The sequence below is a fragment of the Neovison vison genome, chromosome 8 (genome assembly GCF_020171115.1).
Source record: "Neovison vison isolate M4711 chromosome 8, ASM_NN_V1, whole genome shotgun sequence".
Taxonomy (NCBI): domain Eukaryota; kingdom Metazoa; phylum Chordata; class Mammalia; order Carnivora; family Mustelidae; genus Neogale; species Neogale vison.
Genome location: NC_058098.1, coordinates 35,720,014 through 35,745,246, shown reverse-complemented (window position 1 = coordinate 35,745,246; position 25,233 = coordinate 35,720,014). Strand labels below are relative to the sequence as shown.

At 43.8% G+C, this 25,233-nt stretch overlaps 1 protein-coding gene across 3 annotated transcripts in view; it reads right to left on the bottom strand.

Annotated features, from left to right (window-relative positions):
* The window catches only part of SNAP25 (synaptosome associated protein 25), an 85,332-nt gene extending 65,083 nt beyond the window's left edge, over positions 1-20,249 (bottom strand). Inside the window, exons 1-2 of one of the 3 annotated variants that reach the window (XM_044263448.1) lie at positions 20,090-20,248; positions 11,343-11,411 (exon numbers count right to left, since the gene is read on the bottom strand). The gene's annotated coding sequence lies outside the window, so the exon portion shown is untranslated. Of the gene's footprint in view, positions 1-11,342; positions 11,412-20,089 lie in introns of all 3 variants that reach the window. The other 2 variants (XM_044263447.1, XM_044263446.1) reach the window with 2 other exon arrangements.
* Positions 20,250-25,233: the final 4,984 nt, after the last annotated feature.

Sequence of the window (25,233 nt, the reverse complement as noted above, 5' to 3'; positions counted from 1 at the left end):
CTGGTTCAACCCACCACATGCCCATTGGGGCTCTGGAGGCATTGCCAGGCCGCCTGTAGGTCACCAAACAAAGAGACCACCCTGGCCCTGACTGTAGGCCCCTCCCCCTGCCAGCCTGCCCCTGGAGACCCGTCCCAGTCCCTGACTTTCTGGACAAGGCCTCCACCACTCTTTGTGGCTCAAAGCAGCCCAGCTTTGGCAGGGTTCAGAATGCCAAGGGCCCCACAGGCACGCTGACCTCCCGTGAATGGGGTGGGCAGCCCCAGACCTCTTGTTTGGCCCTATGGAAGCTCAGCAAGGCTGCGGGACATCCCTAGTACCCCCAGCAGCTGCTTCCCACAGGCGTTTCCATAGCTCACGCCGGGGACACCCCCCCCCCACCGCAAGCCTGCCGTGATTGCTGGCTCCACAGAGCGATCCGTGCCATTGGCATCACTCTCCAGGACGCTGACAGCGAACACTGAAAGTCAAATCCTCTAGAGCCCCCTGCCTGCTTTTCCAGGGCTCTGTGAGCCTCGCCTCTTCTAGAGCGATGATTGTGGATGGAGGCAATCAAGGTCGGAAAGTGCACGCAGGCCCTAACTCAGGCCAGCAGGCAGGTCTGCAAACATCAAAATTACCGGTTCAGAACGAGGCCCGGCTGCTGAGAAACGGTCGTTTGGGAGGCCCCTGACTGTGTGACGTGCATCCAGGTGCCCTCTGGAGTAGGAGCACGTGGCCGACTTATGGAAGAAGAACGGGGCTTCCCCTGGCGTGGAGGGCGGAATTCTAAGATGGCTGTCGCAATTCCTACTCCCGCCACACAGGCTCTGCGTGGAAACTCCTCCCATTGAGTGTGGGCGGCTTCTGTGAATAGGATGGGGTGTCACTCTGTAACCAGGTTAGGTAATATGGAGAAGGTAAAGGGATTCTGCATGTGTGATCAAGGTTCACAAACAGTTGACTTTGAGATCATTGGTGGGCCTGGCCTGATCAGGAGAAAGCCCTCCCAAGAGGGCTGGGCGGGCCTTCTAACAAAATCCTTCTAAGGATATCCTGCCGCTGACCTGGAAAAGGTAAATTGCAATGCGGTGAGAGGTCCTGCGCGGGGGGACCAGGTGGTGAGGACCTGAGAAGGATTCCAGCCTGCCAGCCAGCCAGGAAACCCGGCCCTGGGTCCCACCAGGCAAGGAACTGAATTCCACCAACAACCTGAATGAGCTTGGAAGCGGACCTCAGGCTCCTGATGAGAATGCAGTTCTGGCAGCTTGTGAGACTCTGAGCAGAGAGCCCATCCAGGTCGTGCCCACAATCATGACCAGTGGAAACTGTGAGATAATAAATGCTGCTTGAAGCCTCTGGGTTTGCTGTCATATGACACAGCAGGAAATAAGAAATGCTTCTGGGTTCCAGAAAGGCCTCTGTGCATTGCTGGTGTAGTCTCCTGAAATCAGAGGGCTTCTACCCCCTCCTATCTCCCTCTCTTGCTCCACTTAGGAAAGCCTTGTGGGTGTTGTGGTATAGGGTGGGGGTCTAGTTAACAGGTGTTAATTTAACAAAGTCACAAGAGTATCGTTACTTATTAGTGAGGGTTTTGGGGTTGAAGGCTTCCCAATATTTCTTCCAGCTTGACTGTCCCTGATTCTGCGATGTAACCCCCACACGGAGGCACAGAGTTGGCACAGCACACCATGCATTCCAAAGGGCCTAGTGAGTTGCGGCCCAAGATGGGGTTCAAAACTACCCTAAATGCCAAAGGCCCCTACTTTTCCTTCTCTGCTAAAACACTTTGGATTTTAAAATGGTCATTTAAAAATGATCTATTTGGGGGCAACTTGGTGGCTCAGTCCATTATATGTCTGCCTCTTGATTTCGGCTCAGGTCATGATCTCAGGGTGGTGAGATCGAGCCCCACATCAGGCTCTGTGCTGAGCATGGAGCCTGCATGGGATTCTCTCTCCCTCTCCCTCTGTCCCCCCCCCCACCTGCTCATGCTCTCTCTCTCAAAAAATAAAAAAAAAAATTTAAAATTAAAAATTAAAATGGTCTATTTGGATCCATGGTATACAATTTGCACTCACAGGTCTACAACTAGCCATTTTCCGTCACAGACCTCAGCCCCATTCTTTCACTTCTTGTAGTTTCAACTTTATCTTCTGGTTGGTTCAGGGAGAGGTGGACAGAATGGGCTGCTCCCCGGTACTGGCCGCTGAGCACCAGAGATAGTACTGGCGCTGATGCTCTAGGATATTGTTTTTCGAAAGGATCATATATGTTTCATGAAGTCAGACATACTCTCTCCGAAATGGTGCCGTGCAGCATTGTTTTGCACCCCACCTGCCCCCTTTATGTTCCTTTGCCACCTGGAGGCTGAAGCTCTGTGTTTACTGCAGGGTGTCCTCCCCAAGACAGCAAAAGCTGCTGCCTTCCTCCCACTCCCCTGCTGGCAGGCTGGAATTAATTATTCCCTCTCTTGGTCCTCACCTCATGCCATTCTATTTTTAAAATATTAACAACAGTAAATTGGGACTTGCATTTTGGTCCGATGCTCAAAAACAAGCCATTTGCTGCCTGTTTGCATGGAGTCCCCAGGGTGAAAACTGAAATCAGCCCTCAAGTCACGAGATGTCAAAAAGAGATGGTTCCCTGATTCCTTCGGCAGGATATCGGAAACAGCAGGACCTGCCAAAGTGCCGATGCGTGCTGGTTGAAGGAGAACAGATCACGGGTGGATGTAAGCTGGGGGTTGTTTAAAGACCTAGAGAGTCAAAGACGTAATGAGGTTGGAGAAAGAGGTCACCATGGCCAGGGTCAGGGGGTCTGGAGGATGGGAGCGACAGCCCCCTGCCCTGAGAGAGGGTTTGAAACACCAAAGAGGTTGGAGGCAATTCCCCGGAACCAGCTTGAGAACTAGAGATGAGAGAACAGGACAGACAAAGAAGAGAGAGGGGAGAGATTCTGGAAGATGGTGGCACAGGGGCTGGGCGGGGTTGAGGCTTCTCTCAAATGAGGAGAATCATACCCTGACCTAATGGGGTGGTGGTTTACTGAGGAATGGAGTTGAGACTTGAAGGTGGACCAGGATGGGAATCTTGGCTCTGCCATTTTCAGGCCGAGGGACTAGAGGTAATTTATTAACCTCACTGAACCTCACTTTCCTCATCTGTAGAATGAAACCAATAATCCCTCCTTGCAGTTTGTTGTGGCAAGCAAATGAGATGATGTTCCCCCAAACCTTAGCTTACTGCCTAGCCTACGGGTGTGAGTGAATGGTACCCAGTAGGAGCCCAATGAATATGTGTTAAATAAACACAGGACTAAATCATCAATGCACCAAAGCTCGAGACAGGTGTTGTGATGCTTGGGGTGTCTGGAGGTGACAGCTGACACAGTGGTACCAGCCATTCTTAATGCCCCACCTGTATCTCCTTGGCCCCCACCTTTCCTGTACATTCCGAGGGCTACTCAAGCTATGACTCCCTACTGTGGGGATTTCTCTAGTCTCAGGAGTATGCTGAGCTTCCCACAGGGCTGGAGGCAAGTTTACAGCCCTTAGCCAATGAAGGATGGGAGTGCTTCGCAAATACTCGATTCCTGGCCTTTCAGATGAAGCATTCTGGGACTGAGGCCCAGCAGGTGGTAACCTGCCCATACTCACCACTGCGCTGACTGCCTCCTCATTCTCTTACTTCCCTTCTCACCTACCAGACTTCCCTAGGATCGCCTCTCGAATACGATATGCGTACTAACATCCCTCTTCAGAGTCTGCTTCTGGGAGGACCCAACGTGAGATAGCACTCTGACTCAAGAATTTAGAAACCTTTAAGTTGTGCGTGTGTGGTGGGAGAGCTCAGTAAAGACGCGGGTGCAGGATCTAAAAGAGAGAACAATTCTTCTGCTCGGGGTCTGAGCTTCAGGAGTCTGCCATCTGATATGTGAAGTGAGCTGAGAAAATGTACAGCAGGACTCAGAATGCTCTTTGAAGTGTGGGACTAGACAGCTGGGTGAGTCAGACATCCCCTGATCATCTACGGAATAACTAAGACGAGGGCTCCAGTGGGACCTGCTGGGAGGCCCAGTGCAGGTGCCTGGCTGCTTTTCCATGACGCAGCAGCACAGTTGAAAAGCCTTCAGGGTTTTTTCCACTGCCTCCTCCCTTGGGCTCCCATTTCCAAAGTGCTCATTGGGCAGAGGACCGGCTGAGAATTGTTTCTACCGTTATGGGGAGCTCTTGCAATTAGAGCAGAAAGAAGAGTTTGCTTAAACAGGGGAGGGCTTCTGGAAGGAAAGGAAAAAACAAAAACAAAAAAACAAAAACCCTTCAAATACAACTGCCCTCACCAAGGCCAGCCCAGGCAAAATTTCAGATAAAGAAATGTTGGGCACCTGGGTGGCTCAGTTGTTAAGCGTCTGCCTTTGGCTCAGGTCATGATCCCAGAGTTCTGGGATTGAGCCCTGCATCGGGCTCCCTGCTCTGCAGGGAGTCTGCTTCTACCTCTCCTACTCGCCCTGCTTGTGTTTCCTCCCTCGCTGTGTCTCTGTCAAATAAATAAATAAAATCTTTAAAAAAGAAAGAAAGAAAGAAACGTCATCACCAAACAATAAGAAGGTGATTTTTTTTTCCAGTCTGAATCCAGAAAGGCTTACTCAACCTTAATGTTCAGAGGAGAAAATTTTCATTTTGCCTACCCCATGAATTTACTGGACATCTGGGGCTGTGGTTGTTTGGTCAACTTGGAGAGATGTAGCAAGATGTTCCAGGTGCCTTCTTGACCCAAGGATATCTAAAACTTACACCCAGGGGCTCTAAGTTTGGCAGGTTAATAATAAACCATGCCTAAATTCCCTGATTTCAGTGGCATTTGGTGGGAGTTGTCAAGCCCCAGGATGGACAGGCAGAGCCTGGTGCCTAACCTGTGGTAGATGGAGGGCTTTCCTCTGTCTAATGCTCCCAAGTTTGCCGGGAGCTGTGGTAGATAATTTTGCAAAAATGGTTGGAAAAACTCCCCTCTCGGTGTCTGTCGTTTCTCCCATACTGACTCTGTGCTTGGCCATGAGACTTTCTTTGGCCAATGGGACAATAGCAAATGTGACCTAAACAGACTTGAAAAGTGCTTCCATATTGGCGCTCACACTTTCTGTTTTTGGATGATGAGAGATATGTGGTCTAGTTACCTGCCACTCAAGCCCACACCCAGTACCAATCACCATTCATGGAAGTGAGGATGTTACAGACCGACAAGACCCAGTAGAAATCTCAGATGTCTTCTAGGATTATGCCATGGTTGTTACAGATATCTCAAAATATATATTCTCATCACCACTTGAAATTGTGGTTATTGTTAGACTCTCCACCAAATATTGCTATTTTATGCTGTACTTTTTAAAAGATCATGTATTACTATATCACAAATTATAAAAAAATTTTGATAATTGTATTTCAATACAACTTGTTTCTTATGAGATCTTACATATTCTATTTTATACATTAAAACAATGTCACTCTGCAAAGGGATTCATAGCTGTCACCAGATTGCCAGCAGGATCAGTGGAAAAAGCAAAAAGCTAATTGTATTCAGATTTTTAAAAAGTAAAAAAATTGGTTGGTCTATTTAGTGCAATTTATTTGCCCCATCTTAGCTCTCAAAATATTGATTTAACTTATGAAGACATCTTGAGGAAAGAATTTCGGCAAAAGAATTTTGCCACAATTTGCCAAGAAACTTCTTGTATTTGGTTCTGGCAGGTCACAGAACCACCAAAAATGCCATAACTTTGGCAGGCCACAGAAGAAACTCAAATGTCTCTGGATAGAGGAAGATAACAGAACCAAGTGGACAACAAGGTATAAAAAGTTTTGTAGTGTTAGGCTCTATGGCAAATTGGAGGGGACATATGCTGCCTTAAGGCATTCATATTTAAGATATCTGCAAATCCAGCACTGGCCACATAAAGTAAGTTTTGGGGTCACATTGAGCCTAAGGCCACTAGTTCGCCATCCATGAATTAGGAACAGAACTGGACATCTGGCTAATCTTCATCCTTGAGCTGGCCCTGCCTTTGACTAGTTTGACTGCCTTTTTCAGGGCGGTCAGATTCTTCTTCTTCTTTTTTTTTTTTTTTTAAGATTTTATATATTTATTTTACAGAGATCATAAGTAGTTAGAGAGGCAGGCACAGAGAGAGAGGGGGGTGGGAAATAAGCTCCCTGCTGAGCAGAGAGCCCATGCAGGGCTCTATCCCAGGATCCTGAGATCATGACCTGAGCCAAAGGCAGAGGCTTAACCACTGAGCCACCCAGGTGCCCCCAGGGCAGTCAGATTCTTAGGCCCCCGTCTTTAGATCTGAAAAAATGGTTATTTTTTGTTTTCTTTTACCATCTTTCCTGCCAGAGATGCCATGAAATTTTAAAAATTAGGTCATAGCAGGAGAAACAATTTGGAAAAAAGAAGCAAGTGTCACTAAACACTTACAGGGTGAATTAAGACAAGTGTTTGGTAAGTGACCTGATAAAAATTATGTCTGTGTATATAGGACACATAATATGACTTACTATGTCTGCCAAGAAACTGGTTCTTCCCCCAATCAAATCATGTGGTTCCAGCCTCCAAGTCCTATTCTCCTTAACACTTCACATTCACAGCTGAGGGGTGTAGGTGAGCACTTGCGCCGAGCTGGATCAACCAGGGTCTTTCCCCAAGATTTCTGAACATGGAGTACAGGAAACAAATGGCAGTGCCTTTTCCATAGTGGATGTGTAGGAAGAACAAATTGGGAGTCACGTTTCCGGTACATGGAAGGAGGAACTGGGTGTTTCAAAGAGAAAGCAGAATCAGTACTCAGAAGGAATCAAGGATAGAAGGGAAAAGCATGAACCTCCATAGTAAACCTCTGCTTTTTCCATGGTTCGGCTGTTCAACATTTACTTGAATTCTCTGAGCCAGTCAATCCCCATTTTTGCCTAAACCACTTATATTTGGGTTTTTGTTATGTGCAAAACCAAAAAGACATAAGCCACACAGCCATCCTTTTCAGGAAGCTCTGCCTGGCAGCTGAGAATCATAAGAATGTTCCTTCTTTGCTTTTATAGACGTTGGGTCACCATCCGAGGCTGAAGGCCTCGGAGGGTAACAACAGACTGAGAGATTTCCAGCCTGGAGTGTGGCCCCGTGCTGGAGAGAAAACGTGAAAAGAGGTGAAGGCAGAAGTGGCAAGGCAGCCCAGGGCAGCGGAAGCAGCACTCAACAGTGAACCGACAGCCCTGGCTGCAAACACTTAAGCTGCGACTCTAGTAAGTCATTTATCTCTGGGCCTGGTCATGTGTCATTTTTAAAAATGCCATTTGTGAAGTCTGCCCCAGCAACCCAAATGTGTGATTCTACACAGAAAAGAAGGGCAATGTGAGCCAGCAGGATCCTTTCTTTCCTCAAGGGCAGTTGGTGCTGGGGTCCAGAGCAGAAAATAAGAAACGGCAGGGATGTATGAAAAGCGGTCATGTCCCCTTCTTGTATCTGTGACAGTTTATGGAGGAGACCAAAAGAGGAATGGGAATTCCTCCATGGGAATGGCTGTATCGTTTGTACAGTGGGTACATTTTCCTCTCTGATATCCTTCAGGCTGATGCAGCAGAAAGAAGAAAGGGGCTCTCTAGTCATCTGGTGCAATTTTGCATTTTGAGAGGTTTTGGGGGGCAGATTCTAGGAGCAAGAGATTGAGCCATTGTTGCAAGGGGAGAAAAGCATAAAAAGGAGCCCTGCATCCCCCACCTAAGACTCCTGTCCTCAGTAAGTAGAGACTTCTAGCCAGTGGCCCAGTATAGCTCCTCTCTAAGTTCCTGGTCACAGCTTTTGTGAGGCAGAGACAGTGAAAATACCTCATCCTCATCGGACCCTGTTTAAGATGAATGTGAACACTTGAGGAGCTCCTAAGATGGCTAGCACGTTAGTTCTCAAACTTGAGCCTGCCTCAGAATCACCTGGAGGGGATGAAAACACAGACTCCAGCCCTCCCCACAGCACTGGAGTTTCAGATTGTGTAGGTGTGGAGTGGGGTCTCAGAACAGCATTTCTAGCAGCCTCTCCGGTGACGATGATGATGATGACGCTGGTCCAAAGACCCTCGCCTAAGAACCAGTGTCCTAATGTAATGGGTCACTGATTGGGGAGGGTCAGTAATCCTGCACTTAGGATCTTAAGTTCAAACTCAAGTTTTCTCTCGTATTAGCCAGGTGGAAGAAAGAGGAACTTTTCTGATGTTCAAAGACTCATCAATTCCTACTTTGTCCCTTAAAATGGGAACCTCCTCTCTTTGGGAAAACCAGTACAGGGAAGAGACCTTCTACCACCCCCTCCAACCCTTTTCTTATTTGCCCCAGCTCAAGTACTCTGTGAGATAGGAAATGGGCAGTGAGCAATCAGAGCTCATGATGGCTCCCAACTTTCTCTCTCCCAACTTGGTTTTTTCTCTCAGATTTGTCTGCTCCAAGCGGCAAACCTCCTGAGAAAGATTCTGTTCTTTGGGAAGGATGGATGGAGAAAGAAGGTAGGACCTTAGGTTTCTAGATGTTCTGATTACACATATCTCTGCAGCCCTTTCTCCCTTAGTGGGTCCCAGTGTAGACTTGGAGCAGAACTCATCTGATTCCAGCTGCTGGTCCTAACCATTTTTTTCCCTAGTCAGGCTAAAACAGAAAGCCTGATATTTGGATCACTAACCCCAGTTAATGTATCCACTGGTTCATGGAGAGGGGACGGGCAGCACTTAGCACCTTGAAAGGACCTTTATTAAACAGTATCCTCTCTAAGTATAGAAAATAACACCCAGCACGTAGAAGATTGCTGTACAAATTAAGTATAATACTAGCTACAGTAGGGAGTGCCTGGGTGGCTCATTTGGTTAACTGTCAGACTCTTGATTGTGGCTCAGGTCGTGATCTCAGGGTCCCAGGATCTAGCCTCTTGTGAGTATCTGTGTTCAGTGCTAAGTGTGCTTGAGATTCTCTCTCTTTCCGCCCCTCCGCCTACTTGCACACATGCTCTCTCTCTCTCTCTCTAAAATAAACACATAAAATATTAAAAAAAAACTAACTACTAGTATCCTAGACCATCCTATATTTGTAGTATACTAGTACTATACCAGTATAATGGACTAAAATATAGTAACTAGTACATAGTAGATGCTCAAAAGACAATGTGAGTTTCAAAAAATTTCCCAAAAAGCTCTCCTATCCTCAAGGTCTAGATGCACAAAAGCAGAATCTGAGGTCATGGCCATAGGCAGGGTTGCTTTGGGGGATATGGAACTTGGAAGAGAAATCATTCTGTGAATGCGACATAGCAGCATCCATTTTGCAGCTCATGTAACTCACCTATGCAGGTTTTATATTTATTGGCTTATGAATAAAACTAAAGCTTTTGACAATGAGGTGAGATAGGCCGGAATCTTATGCCCAAGGCTGCCTCCAAGAAAACATCTGTGTTTGCACCTCTCTGCTTGCGTATTGTGTACACATACAAAACACACACGCATGCACACAATATTTAGTAAGGAATCCAACCCTCCCCGACAAAAAACCTCACACAAAGCTGAATACAAAATGAAGCCAACAGATGTAGCTTCGGTAACGATTCATAAAATAGCTTACAGCAAATTTCTTTTTCTCAAGCTAAAGAAGAGCAGGAAATTTTGCCTACCATCTCTTTTTAACTCATTAAGGGCCTTAAGTCCCCAGGCACCAAGCAAAAGGGGACCAGTGTTTAAAACATAACTGAACCTCTTGTGTCTCCAAATGCTATCCGGAGACTCACAAGTCCACTCCGTAAGCAGAAATGCTCTTCAAAGGCATTTTTAAAAATCCTCCCCCAAGTAGAAAAACCAGACTGTTGACACATTTTCCCATTTTATCATGCATGCTGCGCAAACAAAGATATAATGATACCAAGACCTATGTCTTTAAGCAAACTCAACATTATAAAGAGGAAAAGAAGCATACGGCCTTCACATCATCTGCAGTAAAGAACACTGAAAATCTGGCATGGCAAATGATGGCTACTAGAGCATGGTAATAACAGTTTCCTCCTCGATTGCAGAGTGATGGAAGGAATAGACCTTGACAAGCATTAGCTCCTTTAAGTCTCATGACAACCACGTGACATACGTAAGGCAGCTATTGCTTGCTTTTTATAGACGTGAAAATTGAGGCTCAATTCAGGTTACATAAATTGGTCCGGGTCCTATAATTGCAGTGGCAAAAATGGGCCAAGTATGCAACCATTTCTCTCAATGCAGTGCTCAAGGAGCTTGCTGGATACTTTGTTTCTCCTGGTTCCCCATACTACCATATCTCACCTGACTTTCTAACCCAGAGGACTGAGTTTTTTTGGATTTTGCTGACTCATGTTCTACATGTCCAGAGCATGCTTTCTGTTAGATCTCAAGGATTGTATGCAACTGATGGGAAAATTCATAGTTGGGAAAAAACACAGGCTTTGCAGTCAGAGATGAGAATTTTAAGCCCTTTTAAGGTTGCCATAGAGATTCAATGAGAAAATGTATGCGAATGATCTAGTGTGCCACACCACAGTCATTCTATAAGTCAGTTAGCTTTTTCTTATGTTCGTCAAGTGGTAACCTTGTTTGCAGCTGGAGAAAGTAGGGTGCAGGGTAACTGACCCATGGTTTTAGAATTGTTTCATGAGAAGGGCTGGGGAAAAAGAAATGCAAAATTCATTCCTTAGCTGGTAAGAGGTTTTTTTTTTTTAAAAGATAAATGGGAGTGATTTACCACATCATGCCTCAGTTTATTTTTCTCTCCTAGGCAAGAGAACACTGGATGTTTGAAAGGAAAAGTTAGCATTTTCTGGGGAGCCAACTCAACCATGCTGCCATTCTAACAGAGAAGCAGCAAATACGTAACCCAGAAAATTAAAGTTGGCCGAAGAACCACTCTATCCCCCAGTGACTATGATATGTGTGGACAGCAGAATCAAAAACATCTTTTTCATCTTAGTAAAAAATAAAGAATTTTAGCTATGTATTTTATATATGTCAAATAGCTTGGCTCTGTATGTAATTTGACTTAAATCACTCATAGGCAATGGCTTTTCATCCCTGAATACAAACCTGCTTTTGGCCACACTTTCCTTGAGAATCACCTGAGTCTTCATTAGCATTTTAACCCCTGACTTATAGGTGATAAAAGAGCAGGTCAGAAAAAAGAAATTATTGGCCAAAGTTTCGCAGCTAGTTGATGTGAACACAAGAGCTTCGTTGGCATCAAACTTCATTCCAACAGTTAGGGTGAATATGCATTCCTGAGTTGTTCTGATCGTAACATTTGGTTAATAAAAGGAGGAATTACTTACAGTAGTAGAATTCTTTTTTCTGCAAAGGGGTGGTTGGTATTCCCATTCACTCATTCATGTCCTGTATACCTGGTGTGTGACAGGCACTGTTACCAAGGATTCAAAAATGGTTAACATATTGCCCTTGCTCTCAAAAATTTTATAGTCTGTTAAGGAAGAAAAATGCATATGTAATTACAAAGCTATGTGAGAAATCATATAAGGGAGATGGGAGCATTGCTCATTGGGAGGAAAAGGTACATTTCTAAAGGCAAGAGTTGGGAGCCTAATACATACTTCTACTTGATCCTGAATCTTTGAAACCTGGTTTCACGACAGGAAGTTCCCAGAGGAGGTAAGTGGATTGGCTTGGGAAGTACTGTCATCAAAAAATACTGCTCTTTCTCTCAGTCACCCTATTCTTACATTGTTCCATGACCTTTATAGTCAGGGCTAGATTTTCTGACTGAGGAGGTACCACGTTCTTCAAAGCTTGACCTGTTTCCCCCATGACTGGTGGGAAGAATCTATAGAGATAGGTGCCAAAAGCCTGGGATATATACACTTAAAGGAAATGTTAGTGATATCTTAGTTGATTGCCATGTCCATAGAGACAAATTTACGTAAGGGCATATCTTAGACATTTACTGAATTCCTTGATGACTGAGGGTGTTAATTCATATTCTGTTTATGATGTAGCAATCCCTCTATGGATACTGACCACTCAGTAGAAACCTTCAATCAATTGCGCATGTTGAGTAGAGAACCACGTTTTTTTCTAAGTTGGGTTAATATCTTAGATTTAAAAAGGGATCCTATGTGAAACACATCTTCTAAAATAATAACATGTCAAAAGGGGATGCCCAGAAAAATGCAATGAAGGCAGAAACGTGCATGCTTTATTTACTGCTCTTTTACTGAAGATAGTACAGTGTTTTCCTGGCACATGACAGATGCTCAATAAATATTTGTTGAATTAATTAATTAATGAAAAGTGCCATGATGATGGCTGATTTAAGTTTGAGGAATACTAGGGAGAGTCATCTTAGAATTGGAAAAATTGGGTATGTTCAGCAATTTCCCTGGCCTAAATCAGGAATGCTATCTTGATTTCTAGTGTTACAGTGAGGTTACAATAGGATTTCCCAATAAAATAAAAAATTCACTTGACAGGACTATTGCATAGCCTTCCTAGCAGACACATGGGCATGTATGTCCCTCTACTTTCTGTTTATCAATGGATAAGTCACGGTCTGATTTACTTGGAGCTGTCAGATGGATCTCGGACTAACTGCAGAGAAATTCAAGAAATGCATGGCTTAACAACTTGTCAGTCATTATTTTTTTGAAATTGTACAAAAGATGAATATAAAGAAAGGAAACCAGCAATTTGGTCTGAGAGTCCCCATCGCAAAGGAATTCTGTCCAACTTGCAGAATTCTCAGAACTATACAAATGGATTTGTCTGAAATAGGAGCAGGGCCAGAGTGCAGTGCAAATCTGGCCTCAGGGGGGCACCTCTGAGGCTTTCATTTTCAGAAGTGCTTACGTCTGTAAAGAACAGAAGCCACTGGCTCAAGCCTGCAGGCATGAAGAGTCATCTCCCAAGTTCAAAACCTGTGACTGGTGGGATTTGGTTATAGGAAGCGATGGGGAAATGATGAGACCAGATGGTCATTTTATAGAACCTACCATTTTAGTGGGAATAGAATCTTGCTCTTCAAGTATAAAATGGACCGTTTTGGAGGATGGAGGAGGTGAGGGAGCCGAAAGCACAAACACGAGACGCGAGAGCATTAGCCATCTCTGGGTACTAGGAACCAAATCAGGTCAACAACAACAAAAACCCCAAAGCAGAAGAAAAGATTAGTGAGTCATTTGAGTTCCCACTTCACAGGAAACACAGTTTGGCTTCCTTTACTAGCTAAGAAGATCATGTGTATTTTTCCACGACCATGGAAAGCCCATCCATAAAGCCAGTGCTGCTGTCATACAGCATCAATCTGGTGATGACACTGTCATTTACTTTCAATTTCTCTAGAGTGATCACTGAGCATTTAAAAGGAAACATGCACCCTTCCACAGGATTGTCCCCCATCTCTTTTAGGGGATACAGATCTGTTCTTATCATCGGTTAAATTGCTGCCAAGGCTAACCTCTGAGAGACAGCAGTGAAGAAATCAGTTAGGATCTCCTCTTGTCATGCCATGCTTTACTCTGGTAAAACGCTGCTCAAACATTGAGGAGGAATGGGATTTTAGCAACAAGGGGAAAACACGGCTTTTCGGGAGCATGGGACTTCAATTCACATGTGACTCTGAGTTTAATTAATGAACATTGTACTGCCAGCTGCTAGCCTCTGAACTATAAATCTCAGAGGCTTTAAGGCTTCACCTTCTCTTTGTCCCTTGACCTTTAAGGCTTTTATTTTTTTTTAAAGATTTTATTTATTTATTTGACAGACAGTGATGACAAGTAGGCAGAGAGGCAGGCAGAGAGAGAGGAGGAGGCAGGCTCCCTGCCCAGCAGAGAGCCCGATGTGGGGCTTGATCCCAGGACCCTGAGATCATGACCCTGAGATCATGACCGGAGCCGAAGGCAGAGGCTTTAACCCACGGAGCCACCCAGGCACCCCCTTAAGGCTTTTTTAAATGTTATTTTCCCTCTCCACCCTTAACCCATCCATCAAACTTGATTAGTTTTTGAGCTAGCTACTAATATTACGTGATTCAAATCATATGAAATTGTTGTTTTAAGTACTTAAGAGCTCACAGATTCTAAGAAAGTGTTTTCCTTTTTTCCAAGTGGCAGAGGAAGAAAGAGGAGAAATGAAGAAACAGTAGCTAATAAACTGCTTTAGGTCTAGAAAAGGATAAAAAAAACAACAAGTTAATTAGTCTGGGAAAAGAATTATAAAAAGTTTAGGCAGGTTGTAGGAAACAGTCTGTGCCAGAGAACAATAAATCTGATTGAGAAGGGTGAAAGGTCCCCACAACACTGATGGCTCAGATCAGGGCTTTGAGGAAAAAGCCAGGATTTCTGAAGTCTGACCATAAAGACTTCAGAAAGATGATGCGAAAGAAATTCCTGGGAGAGAGGGAAAGAGAGAGAGAGAGAGGGAATGAGAAATTGAAGAGGAGGGAGACTGTGGATGTAAATTAATCTCATAATGGGGGTGGGAGTCAGGTCAGGTACTGAAGCAATGTTAAGGCAGGGCCTGCTGAGATCAACAGGTCACTGGAACCAGACCTACTATCCAGAGTTTGCAGCACCAATTTCATTAACTTCTGAATGGTACAGATATTGGAAAATATTAGTCCAGATCTGCCATTCTATAGATAAACAAACTGAGTTCAATGGTGGTTGAGTGACTTGTGTAAAGACAGGGGGACTCCCAAACAGGAAATTACAAGCAGATGCTTCAGGGCTAGAACTGGGTCTCCTGGCTCCTGATCAGCATCTTTGCCATCATGCCCTGCAGCCCAATCTAGGGGAAAAGATATTGGAAAAGAAATCATGTACATTCTCTGGGCTTGATTTGGCTGATACGAAAAATGTGGATGATGCAAGAGGTTGTGTAATAGACAGTTAATGGCTTAGTCTCTGGACTCAGAGTGATCACATTTAAATCCTGGCTCTGCTCTGTGATCTTAAGCAAGTTTCTCAGCCTTCCATTGCCTCAGTTTGCTCATCTGTAAAATGGAAATAGTAACGATACCCTGAATACAGGGTTGTTATGCAGATTTACTGAACTGGTACAGGTAAAAGCTTTTAGAATTAGTGGCTCACTCTTCTCCCCCATAAGCCTATTCTGATTAATCGTGGCTTTGGGTATCTCTGTTCTTCTACATGAGAGCTATGGCTTACTAAATGTTATCTAATATCATATATAAATTCATCCTATAACTGTGGTTTGCAGTATTCATTTAGAAATCAGAAACTGGTGGTACATTTATATTGGGTGAAATGCTTTGAAATCCTTGTGAAGAAAATTATGTAGCAGTGAGTAGCTATTATCATTAGAGCAGTGATAGTAATTCTGACACTGCAGCTAGAGTTCTCTGGAAATTTCCCTGAAATCTCTTCCCCCTTTTACAATTAATTATACTTTAAAACCCTTTCTGCACTCATCATGTTCTGCTTCCTCAATGCTATACAGTGTCTCCTCCCTCCCTCTTGATACTTGGAAGGTGCTCTGCATTCAGTTTAATAACCACCAGTTTGACCTCCTCTGAAACGTCACTATTTCCAAAATCCCCCCCCAGGGAATCATCTTGGAAATCAACATGTTATCCTAAGGATGTCTCACCTGCCAGTGTTTCGGTGAAGAACAGATGAGCATAGTCCCTCGACACTTCCGCGTGAGAATTGAAATAGCAACAAGATCTATGTCTGCAACTGCCACTTATTCGTCTGCATGGAGTCTCTGACTATTTCAGTTCAGCAGTTCTGACAGCATTTGTAATTCTGAAGCTCTGCTGTGAGAGTGGTAACCACAAGATTAAAAATGAAATAGGTATAGTTCAGACTTTGAGCTAGTCCTGGAGTAAGGAGACTCAGCAGAGTCAGCTACGATGGTAGGGAAAGAAATAGGCTCTCTGTCCACCTCACCTCAGTTTTCCAAAATTTTACTATAGTTTTTTTTTTTCTTCTAGTTTTAGCTACTTGGGACTGGTTGTATATGTCAGGCAGCCTGAAACATGCACAGAAAAACTGGCCTCTATTTTCATTCAGCCCGCCAGTGTTATGTTACAAGGCAGAATGCTCCAAGGATGCAAGAGAGTGCTCTACAAGTTTATTGTGCATGTGTACCTTCTGGGTACCTCTCATTCCTGGTTCTTGACCTGGTTTGCAATCTTTCTGGTAGGTGCTCATCTTGAATAATTTGTTCTAGTCAATAATGAAAATTTGAACCTTATCATTAACTTCTAGGCAAACTCATAAGTCCACGTATATCCTGTGAAGGGATCTTAAAGGATGCCTAAATGAGGACTGATTTTTTTTTCTTCTAATTAATCATCCTTTATACCAATTTACTCCCCTCTATTTCTGGAGGAAGGCAAATGTAATCCATTCTGGAAATAGCAGTTCCCAGATGTTAAGAAGGATCTGGTTACTTTATTATATCAGCTTCTCCTCTGAAATTAACTTTGGAAAATAAAGCACTAAATCATCAACTTGGTATTCAAAGCCTTCCATAGAAGGCTTCAAGTCTCTGTTCCAGCATATTCCCCAACATAAGCGACTCACTACCCAAATGGATGGAAATTTGCTGTCCATAACTTGGGTCTGCCTTATTTGTAGTTCTGCCTGTGCTGTAACTTTTACTCAGCAGATCTCCCCCACTTCTCCAACCTCCAAAAATCAGCTGATGTACTGCCTTCTTGCTCAGATCATTCTAGTCCAATGCAATATTGTCCTCCTTAGAATTTATCTTCTTTATTTCTGGTCACACTCAGTGGGCAAATCATTATATATTCCCTTCATGATTTTTCTTCCACTATTTTATTGTATTTCATTCTGGTATTATTTATTAATTTTTATTGTTTATTATTTTTACTAAGATTATTACATGCTAAACTTATTGAGGTCAAAGACCATATAAGCATGAGACTTTATATCCTCCATGGGGTTCATTTATGTATCTGGTGCTCATTGATTGGTCAATATCTTCCTATCACGTCGGTCCTTGCTGACAAGGGATGACACTGCAGAAATATATCTACGCTGAGGCTGACAACACCAATTTTCTTACCTTTATAGAATTGAAAAGCAGCTTCGTAATGTGAGAGAAATGGTTTTTTCATAGTACATCATATAAAAGAGCAGATTTATCTATTTTTATCCTTCATGTCTCCACTCTCAATCTCTTTCTCAAGTTATCTTTTATTTCTACTAATCATCAAAACCTACACGTTCTGCTGAAGGCTGGCTGCTATGGGAAGAGGTGCCACTGGCAGAAATATCAGTCTTCTGGTTGATAAACACCACTCTGGGGCTAACACTTAGAGTTTAGGAATTCCATTAGACAAGCTAATTAAGGGGCAGTTTATTGTGTTTGTGCATGTGCGGTTGTGCATGTTTAACAAAGTAGGAATAAAACTGTAAATTCTTGGGAGATTTTTACCATGGAGAGGTTAAGAAGATTATAAACTGTTTCGCATTCTGAATGCCAAGGTGATAATGCAGAAAATGCCAATGAACAAACAAGCAGCTACCATCGGAGGGTCTGCATGAATGTTTCCTGGCACATCCTGATGTCCATCTGCTCCGGCCTCTTCTTGCCATATTGCCCTGGATGTTTAAAATTTAAAATAGAAAATCTCTTCATTTTTTTTCCTGAAGCTTATCAATAATATAAATGTTAAATTCATGCTTCAATTATGTTTTTCTTTAATTTCTCAGTATGCTGTTCTAGAATTAGCTCCATAATTGTGCACATCGCCACTTCTTTCCAGATCTTTGCCCTTTGCCAGCTCCACTGCGGTCTTCTACCTCCATCCCCCCAATCCCCCCAGTCTTCCACTAGCAAACAAACCCAGCAGTAATTACTAATGTCCAAGCACGTAATTCTGGCAGCGTTAGGCTTTTTCATTTGACGCAACTACGCAGAGCTGTCTGGACATGCAGCATGAAGTCAAAGCATTTTTAAAGACTCCTACCCATCTTTTCTCCCCTCCTCCCATCACTAAAACACAGTTGTTTATTTCGCTTGCAGATTGCAGAGTTACAAAATTTTTTCATGCACTTACGTACCCCTGAATATTAATTTTACAACTATACACAGTAATAGATCAGTATATACTCATATGGAAACACATGGTTATCCATGAAATAGAAAAACATTAGGAAATAAATAGCCGGCAGTGAAAGTACCTCCTCTATATTGACAGGGCATTTTAGGAGCTCTGGTATAGAAGTGATTGGAGTTATGACTTACAAAAACAATCCAAGATCTTACTGTGAGGCTTTTCAAAGATTCATGACAGTGTTTCTTTTAATGCGCTGCATAGATACCTACCTATGACGCTGTTACTCTTATTTAACAACTATTCAAATAGTACAGTTTTGCTCCTGGTCATTTTATGCCAATTTTAGTTACATCAAACAGCAGGAAATATCCCAGTGGTAATTTTTTTCACTCAGAGGCCCCAATCCTCAGAATAGAAAATGGTTAAAGTACTTATCACTGTCTCAGCAAAATCCCGCAGTGCCGTAATAGAAATTGCAGTAGATCTTTAGGTCAGAGTCTGGTTTCAATCTAACACCTGCATTACCCTGAAGGACACAGTTGGATTTTCCTGAGGAAAACCAGTCTTAATGACATTCAAATCAGAAACTATCAGCTTGAGATAACTAAGGTCCATAGGAAACACTTCCACTCACTCTGAAACCATGGCCAAAGAGATTAAATCTATACCCTGGAGGACCTGTAATATTTCTCAGAGATGTATTTTTGTGAGTATGTGCTTATGTTCATGCCTAATTACAAGGATGGGGGAGAAGGAAGGGGAAGAAAGATTTGTTTTTAAAGTTGATTCTGCTTAGTTCAACTACCCCCTCTTTTTTTTAATCAAATAAAAATTTATATGGAAATATCATGTTGGTATCTACGTATATACCTCATTCATGCCCACTGAAGGTCTGCAGACAAACTCTGTGTTAAAAACAAAACCTTGATATCCAACTGGAGGATGAGTGCATATATATTTCTTTAATTTAAGAAATGTGTTTATTTTCGACCTAAAAGGGGGGGAAGGGGTAACATGAAAATTTCCATAAGTAGACTTATTTTTTTGAAGCTATGAAGGAGCTGAGGATGGGAGAGGTAATCAATTGCCTGCAAAGGAGTTCTGTGGGCAAGATTTATTTTTTGCTTTTTTAAAATTGTTAACCTACTATGCCTTCTCTATTAGGGAGTCTCTGTGAGACCGGGATCTCAGAGAGGCAATTTGGTCTCCAGCCCTAAACACCCAGCTCTGGCCGGGCATTCTGCAGCGGGTAGATCCGGGGGTGCTGCTGCCGGACCGCTGTCCGTGGTGCTGAAAGGTCGCGGGAGCCCTCGAGGGCCCTCGGTATTGCTGTCCAGGGTGCTGACTGCGGCCCGCCGCAGTCCCCAAGGCTAGCCCACCCCCGCCAGCCCTCCGCAGAGCCCTCCCACACAGCACGACCCGCCCGCCTTCCGCCAGCCTGCAGTTGACGTGAAGCAGGCGGCATAAATCAAGTCCGCGGGGCATGGAGGCTGCAGCTCAGCTTGCCCGGGGCGGGAACTCCCCCTTCTGCTTTCGCCTCCCCAGCGCCCACAACCTGCCTGTTCCCTAATTCTTCCCTGGATAATAGCGCCTTAACGACAACAGTCAAAATAACAGGGTCAGAACGACAGGGTTTGTTTGTTTTGGTCTATAGAAAACAAAATAAAAAACCTAGCAGCCTAAACATCTCTGAAAACTGCATCGCAAAATGGAAGAGAGAGAGAGTCCCACTACTGTTTCGAAAGAGTAAGTTATTATTCGGTACGTATCCTTGCGCTTCCTTCCCATCGCTCCATCTGCAATGTCCCCATTCCTCCCTTCCCCAAGCAGCTCACCTAGAAAATACTTTATAAAGCCCCAGACCGGAGCTATCCCAACGCGCACACACGGAATACCGCACCCTAGGTGCACAAATACTTGTATTTGCCCAAGCTCACTTGGCTCCCTGGCTGTGGTCCCCTCTGGGTATGCAGCCATCCAAAACCAGAACCACGACCCGAGGTGGAGGCTCCTTACCTTGGCTTCTTCAGAGGGTGGTGTTCGCCCGGACCCTTGCAGGTTGCAAGTGTGGAGGAGCCGCCAAGCAGGGAGGGAAGGAGAGACAGCGCCTGACCTCCCCGAGGTTTCGTCTTCAATGCAACGTGAGCTCTGCCCTCATCAAAGATGGCCGTCCCTTTTGACGTCAGCAGCTTTTAATAGCCCTATCTCGGAGGGGCGGGGAGGAAGTGTGTTGAGGGGAGGGCGGAGGGAGGATGGAGGCCGGCGGTGGGAGGGGAGGAGCCGAGTGGTGCGGAGCGCTTGACTCAGCTCCCGGTGCGCTATACTGCAAACCTTCGTATTTCAGGGTTTATTATAAACACCTGAACGGGACGATTCTTAAATGACTCCGTTTTCACAACCGGTGTCAGGCAAATACATTTATCTCGCGACCGGTTTTCTGATATTCTTTGTGTGTCTATGTATATGTATATATGTATCTCTCTGTTATATTGTGTTATATATGCGACATATATGCGATTATATATAATCCCCCCACCCCCCGCTGAATTGTCTTTGGTTGAGTCATAGAAGGGGAGGGGAAGGCAGAGGAGTAGAAAGAGGGGGAGGAGGGAGCCGAGGGGACTTCAGCTGCAATGTGTTTTTTTCTAAAGAAGCGGCTCCGAAGGGGCATCCCTGTCAACCCTCACCAGCTCCATATATGGCAAGGCTACGTGGGCTGCTATTTTTATGAGTGATTTCTTCATTTTATCAAAGCAGCATCGAGCGCTTGGAGTTTGCATTAATGTGGTCAGTTGGGGAGACAGACTCGTACACGTTATTTTAAAGTACGTCAGAGCAATTATCTCTGAGAGATACAAAATGAATTGGGCGAAGGGGGAGGGAAGGGTAGTTAACCCGACCAGCGTGGGTTTCCTGGAGTTCACGGCTTGGAGTTGAGAGTTCTTTGCTGAGGGCAAAATAGATGACGCTGTTTTCGGTTGAATATGCAACCGGAGTCTGGGGTTTTATGTTGGGTTTCTTAGGAATAGTTCGCGGAAGCGCGTACACACCTTTTAGAACCGTCCGGACTTTCAAGGGGGAGTGTGGAGGGCTGAGGATTCAAGGATCTCTGGGACGCTACAAAAATTCTGGTGGTTCATTCAGTGCGCAAACCTAGGTACCAGTCGAGGCCGGAGGTGGGCGGGGTGGGGGGAGGTTGCTGACGCTCGAAACAGCGTGAGCGAGAAAGGCTACTTGGCGCTGGTCATATGAGAGAATAAAAATAATAATCGTAAAGAAATAATCCTAACTGTCCTCCTTTGTTGTGCTTTAGGCACGGAGGGAGAGCGGGTGGTGGGGTATGCAAATGGTTTCGCGGTGGCAGCCTCTCGGATGATTCACAGGTGTTGGGGAGGCTGTCGCGGGGCTCTCCGCGGGGAGGGCGAGCTGGAGAGTGCGTGGGAGGTGGGGGACCTCGGCTGAGGAACTGTTTGTACTTTTCCGGGAAGGATGCGATTAGAAGTCGTGCCTTGCAATGTTAAAACTTGATGGCCTCTTTCAGGCGATGGAAAATCCTTGTCTCGGATCCGGAAAAACAACACACAATCCCCAACCCTGCCACCACATCCACACACCCACCTCGCGCTCTGGCCTCAGGGCCAAGCTCAAGTTTGTTTTTTGTTGTTGTTGTTGTTGTTGTTTGTTTGTTTGTTTTAAGAATTTATTTATTTATTTGACAGAGAGAGAGATCACAATTAGGCAGAGGCAGGCAGAGAGAGAGGAGGAAGCAGGCTCCCCGCTGAGCAGAGAGCCCGACGGGGACTCGATCCCAGGACCCTAGGATCATGACCTGAGCCAAAGGCAGTGGCTTAACCCACTGAGCCACCCAGGCGCCCCCAAGCTCAAGTTTTTAATGGCAAGCTATTGGAGAGAGAATCCCAGGAAAAGAAGGAAAGGAGGAAAGCAGAGTTGTAAAGGGGACGTTCATAGCTAGCAGAGCTATAAGAATTTAATAAAGGTTGCTTTTAGTTGAAATAAGTACAAGTCATTGTTTCTTAACGATTCCCTGACCCAAAGGGTATTTTGAAATATTAATGTTATTAATAAAAATTAACAAATAGTGCTTTGATTTTTATTAAAGCAGGATTCCCAAAACAAGGCATGTTGCTGAAATTTGTCTACTTAAATATTCATTAAACAATAAAGATTCTTACACAATAAAGAAGAAGAAGATCTGCATGGTCCTTAGACCCTTAGTTGCCAATAAAACTGCTAGTTATGGTTCTCACTTTCGTGATAAAGCAAGCTGGAATGGACTGGGAGAAAGTGGTGACAAAGGCAAAGTCACTACAAAATCCTTTATAGTCAGGATTACCCCCTGCCCCCCAAAATGTGACACTAATTTAGCATGTGGAAGTTTCTTGGAGAAAAGCCTACAGTGGAGAGAAAGGAAATAAATATATGGCCCTCAGACTGAAAGTCATTCATGCAGAAAGTTTTGTGAAAGAATGGAGGAGGTGGGGGATTTTCCAGATTTAATAAATAAATAGAGGAAGTTTGGCAACATGTAGACTCATACGCAGGCAAAAGTTATGTGGCAGTCACGGGAGGACTGGCTTTGTATTCTGAATTTTCAACTGCTAATGCCCCACACTGATATCTTTAAATATTACACCTATGAGGAGAGAGTCAGACTGATTCAGAGCTTCACAGAAAATTCCACAGGCCCACAGGATTAACTTGTGGTGGTGGTAGCATTTTCCACTCTCCTGTGCTTATGCTGAGAATAATACTGTTTAGGATTTTCTTCATCTTGCTCTGGGAAAGGTAACAGAGTCTAATTTAAGAAACAAACACTGGATAAGTTTAAGTCTATTAAGAATGACCAGATAGCCCTAACTGTATTTTTAATATAATAATAAGATTTTTCCCCTAGGATTTACTCATTGCTTGATTTAAAAACAAAGCAAAACAAAACAAAACTGTTGTCCTCCTTGCCAGTAGGGAACCAGCAGATTCAAATTATTATTCAGGGTCTATAAAGGCCTAAACCACACAGAGAAGGAAGGTGATGGAAAATTTGCTTTGAAATGATTCAGCTGCCTGTGAGTTATTTTCACAAAGAACCAATAGGTAGAGTAACTAATGCTTAGGAACTCATTTGATGAGTAATGAGAAAATTACCTGCTCTGCTGGATGGATATTTACACACTATGCTAATTCAGTCTCTGAAAGCTTTTTCTGGTACATCATGCCCCCAAAGTTTTCTACTTTGTAATAGCTCTACATCCAGGTAACTAGCTTATATTTGTCAGGTAAGGAGCAAGATGCATGATTGACTAAAAGATGACTTCAAAAAGTATCATAATGAAAGTTTCATTTTAAATACTTATTTTTATTTATTTGAAGTGGGGAGGGGCAGAGGGAGAGGGAGAGAGAAACCCAGGCAGATCCTAAGCTCCATGAGGAGCCCCACATGAGGGCTCCATTTCACAACCCTGAAATCATGACTTAAGCCAAAACCAAGAGTCAGATGCTTAATGGTCTGTGCCACCCAGATGCCCTAATAATAAAAGTTTTCATAATACTTGCTATCACATGATCTTTCCAAAGTCAATTCACAAGTAGGTTAGCTGCTTGCTCACCTCAGAAACCTCCTCTCCAAGGTCTACCTTTGGGATATGTCTATCATCCCATGATAATTTTTGAAAATACCGCAAGGGCACAAGGCTTGGGCACAGGAATATACAATTTGACAGATCTACTGTTTTGATTCCTTGATTTGTTTTCCACATGGCTTATTTACCGCTTTTTCTTCATATGTCCTTCCAGCCCTTACCCCAGCCCCCACCCCATTTACAGGTAGTGAATGAATAGTACCTAGTGAAATTTCTCAATCTAAACTCCGCATGATTTTCTTCTTCCCTGAAGCCACTGAGGTAGGGACAGACCCAGGAATATTGGTTTCTGTTTCTGGCTTGCCATGTAGAGAAGGAATAAGACTGTACACCCAGAGTTTTAAATTACATTTGGTTTTTACTAAGAACAACATTGTAGGAAAGAATGAGAGTGCTCATTAGCCAAAGGCTAGGCGCTTCCACACTCCTATCCCTTAATGTATCAAAATTATAAGCTCTATTTTGTACATGAAGGCATCCTAGAACCCTCTTCAATGCCAACACATGCCTGTGGTCAAGTAGGAAGGAAGAACCTTGTGTCAGTTTGGGACAGAAGAAAGCAGAACAGAGTCAAAGTAATGAAACCTTAAAAAGGCTCTTTGAGAGGGATCACAGTATTCCTTCTGTGAATCTTTTAAGAATATTGTTCCGCCAGCTCTCTGTACCTCAGTTATCTCATAGGTAAAATGGGGACAATAATTATAGCCAACTCGCAAGGAAACTGTGAAGAACTTAGACTCATCACATAGGACACCATGGAGCATTGGTTAAATAAAGTAAATTGATCAATTTGATGAGACTTTTAAGTTTCTCTAAGTAATGACACATACCTCAGCTGCTTTAATATGGAGGGTTTTTTTTTTTTTTCCATTAGCTGCCAATTAGATATGTATAATCCTCTGGGCCTTGGTTTCTTCATCTGTATTCATTCATTCATTTACTCAACATCTAAAACCATCCACATGATTGGCACTGGAACATACTCAGGTTTAGGTAAAACAGAGGAAGGAATCAAGGATTAGAGAGGTTGAATAACCTGACTAAGGGCACAGCTAATGAATGGTACAGCTGGAATTTGGAACCTCATGGCCTAAGTTCATAATCATCATGTTTAGTACAAACTCTTCCAGCTCCATCAGATTCATTTCCTCTGTATTAGGGTTCTCCGGAGAAAGAGAAACAGAACCAATAGAATGTATACACACATGCTTAAACAGAGGTATTCTCTTTCCCCTGCCCCTCTCTGTATATATGAAGAAAAAGACTTACTATAAGCTCATATGATTATGGAGGCTGATAAGCCTCAAGATTTGCAGGATGAGTCACAGGCTGGAGATCCAATAGAGCCAATGGTGAAGTACCTGTCCAAAGGCCAGCAAGCTTGAGACTCAGCAAGAGCTGTTGTTTCAGTTTGAATCTGAAGGCAAGAAAAAGCCAATGTCCCAGTTTAAGAGCATTCAGATAGAAGAAACTCCATTACTCAGGGGCAATTCAGACTTTTTA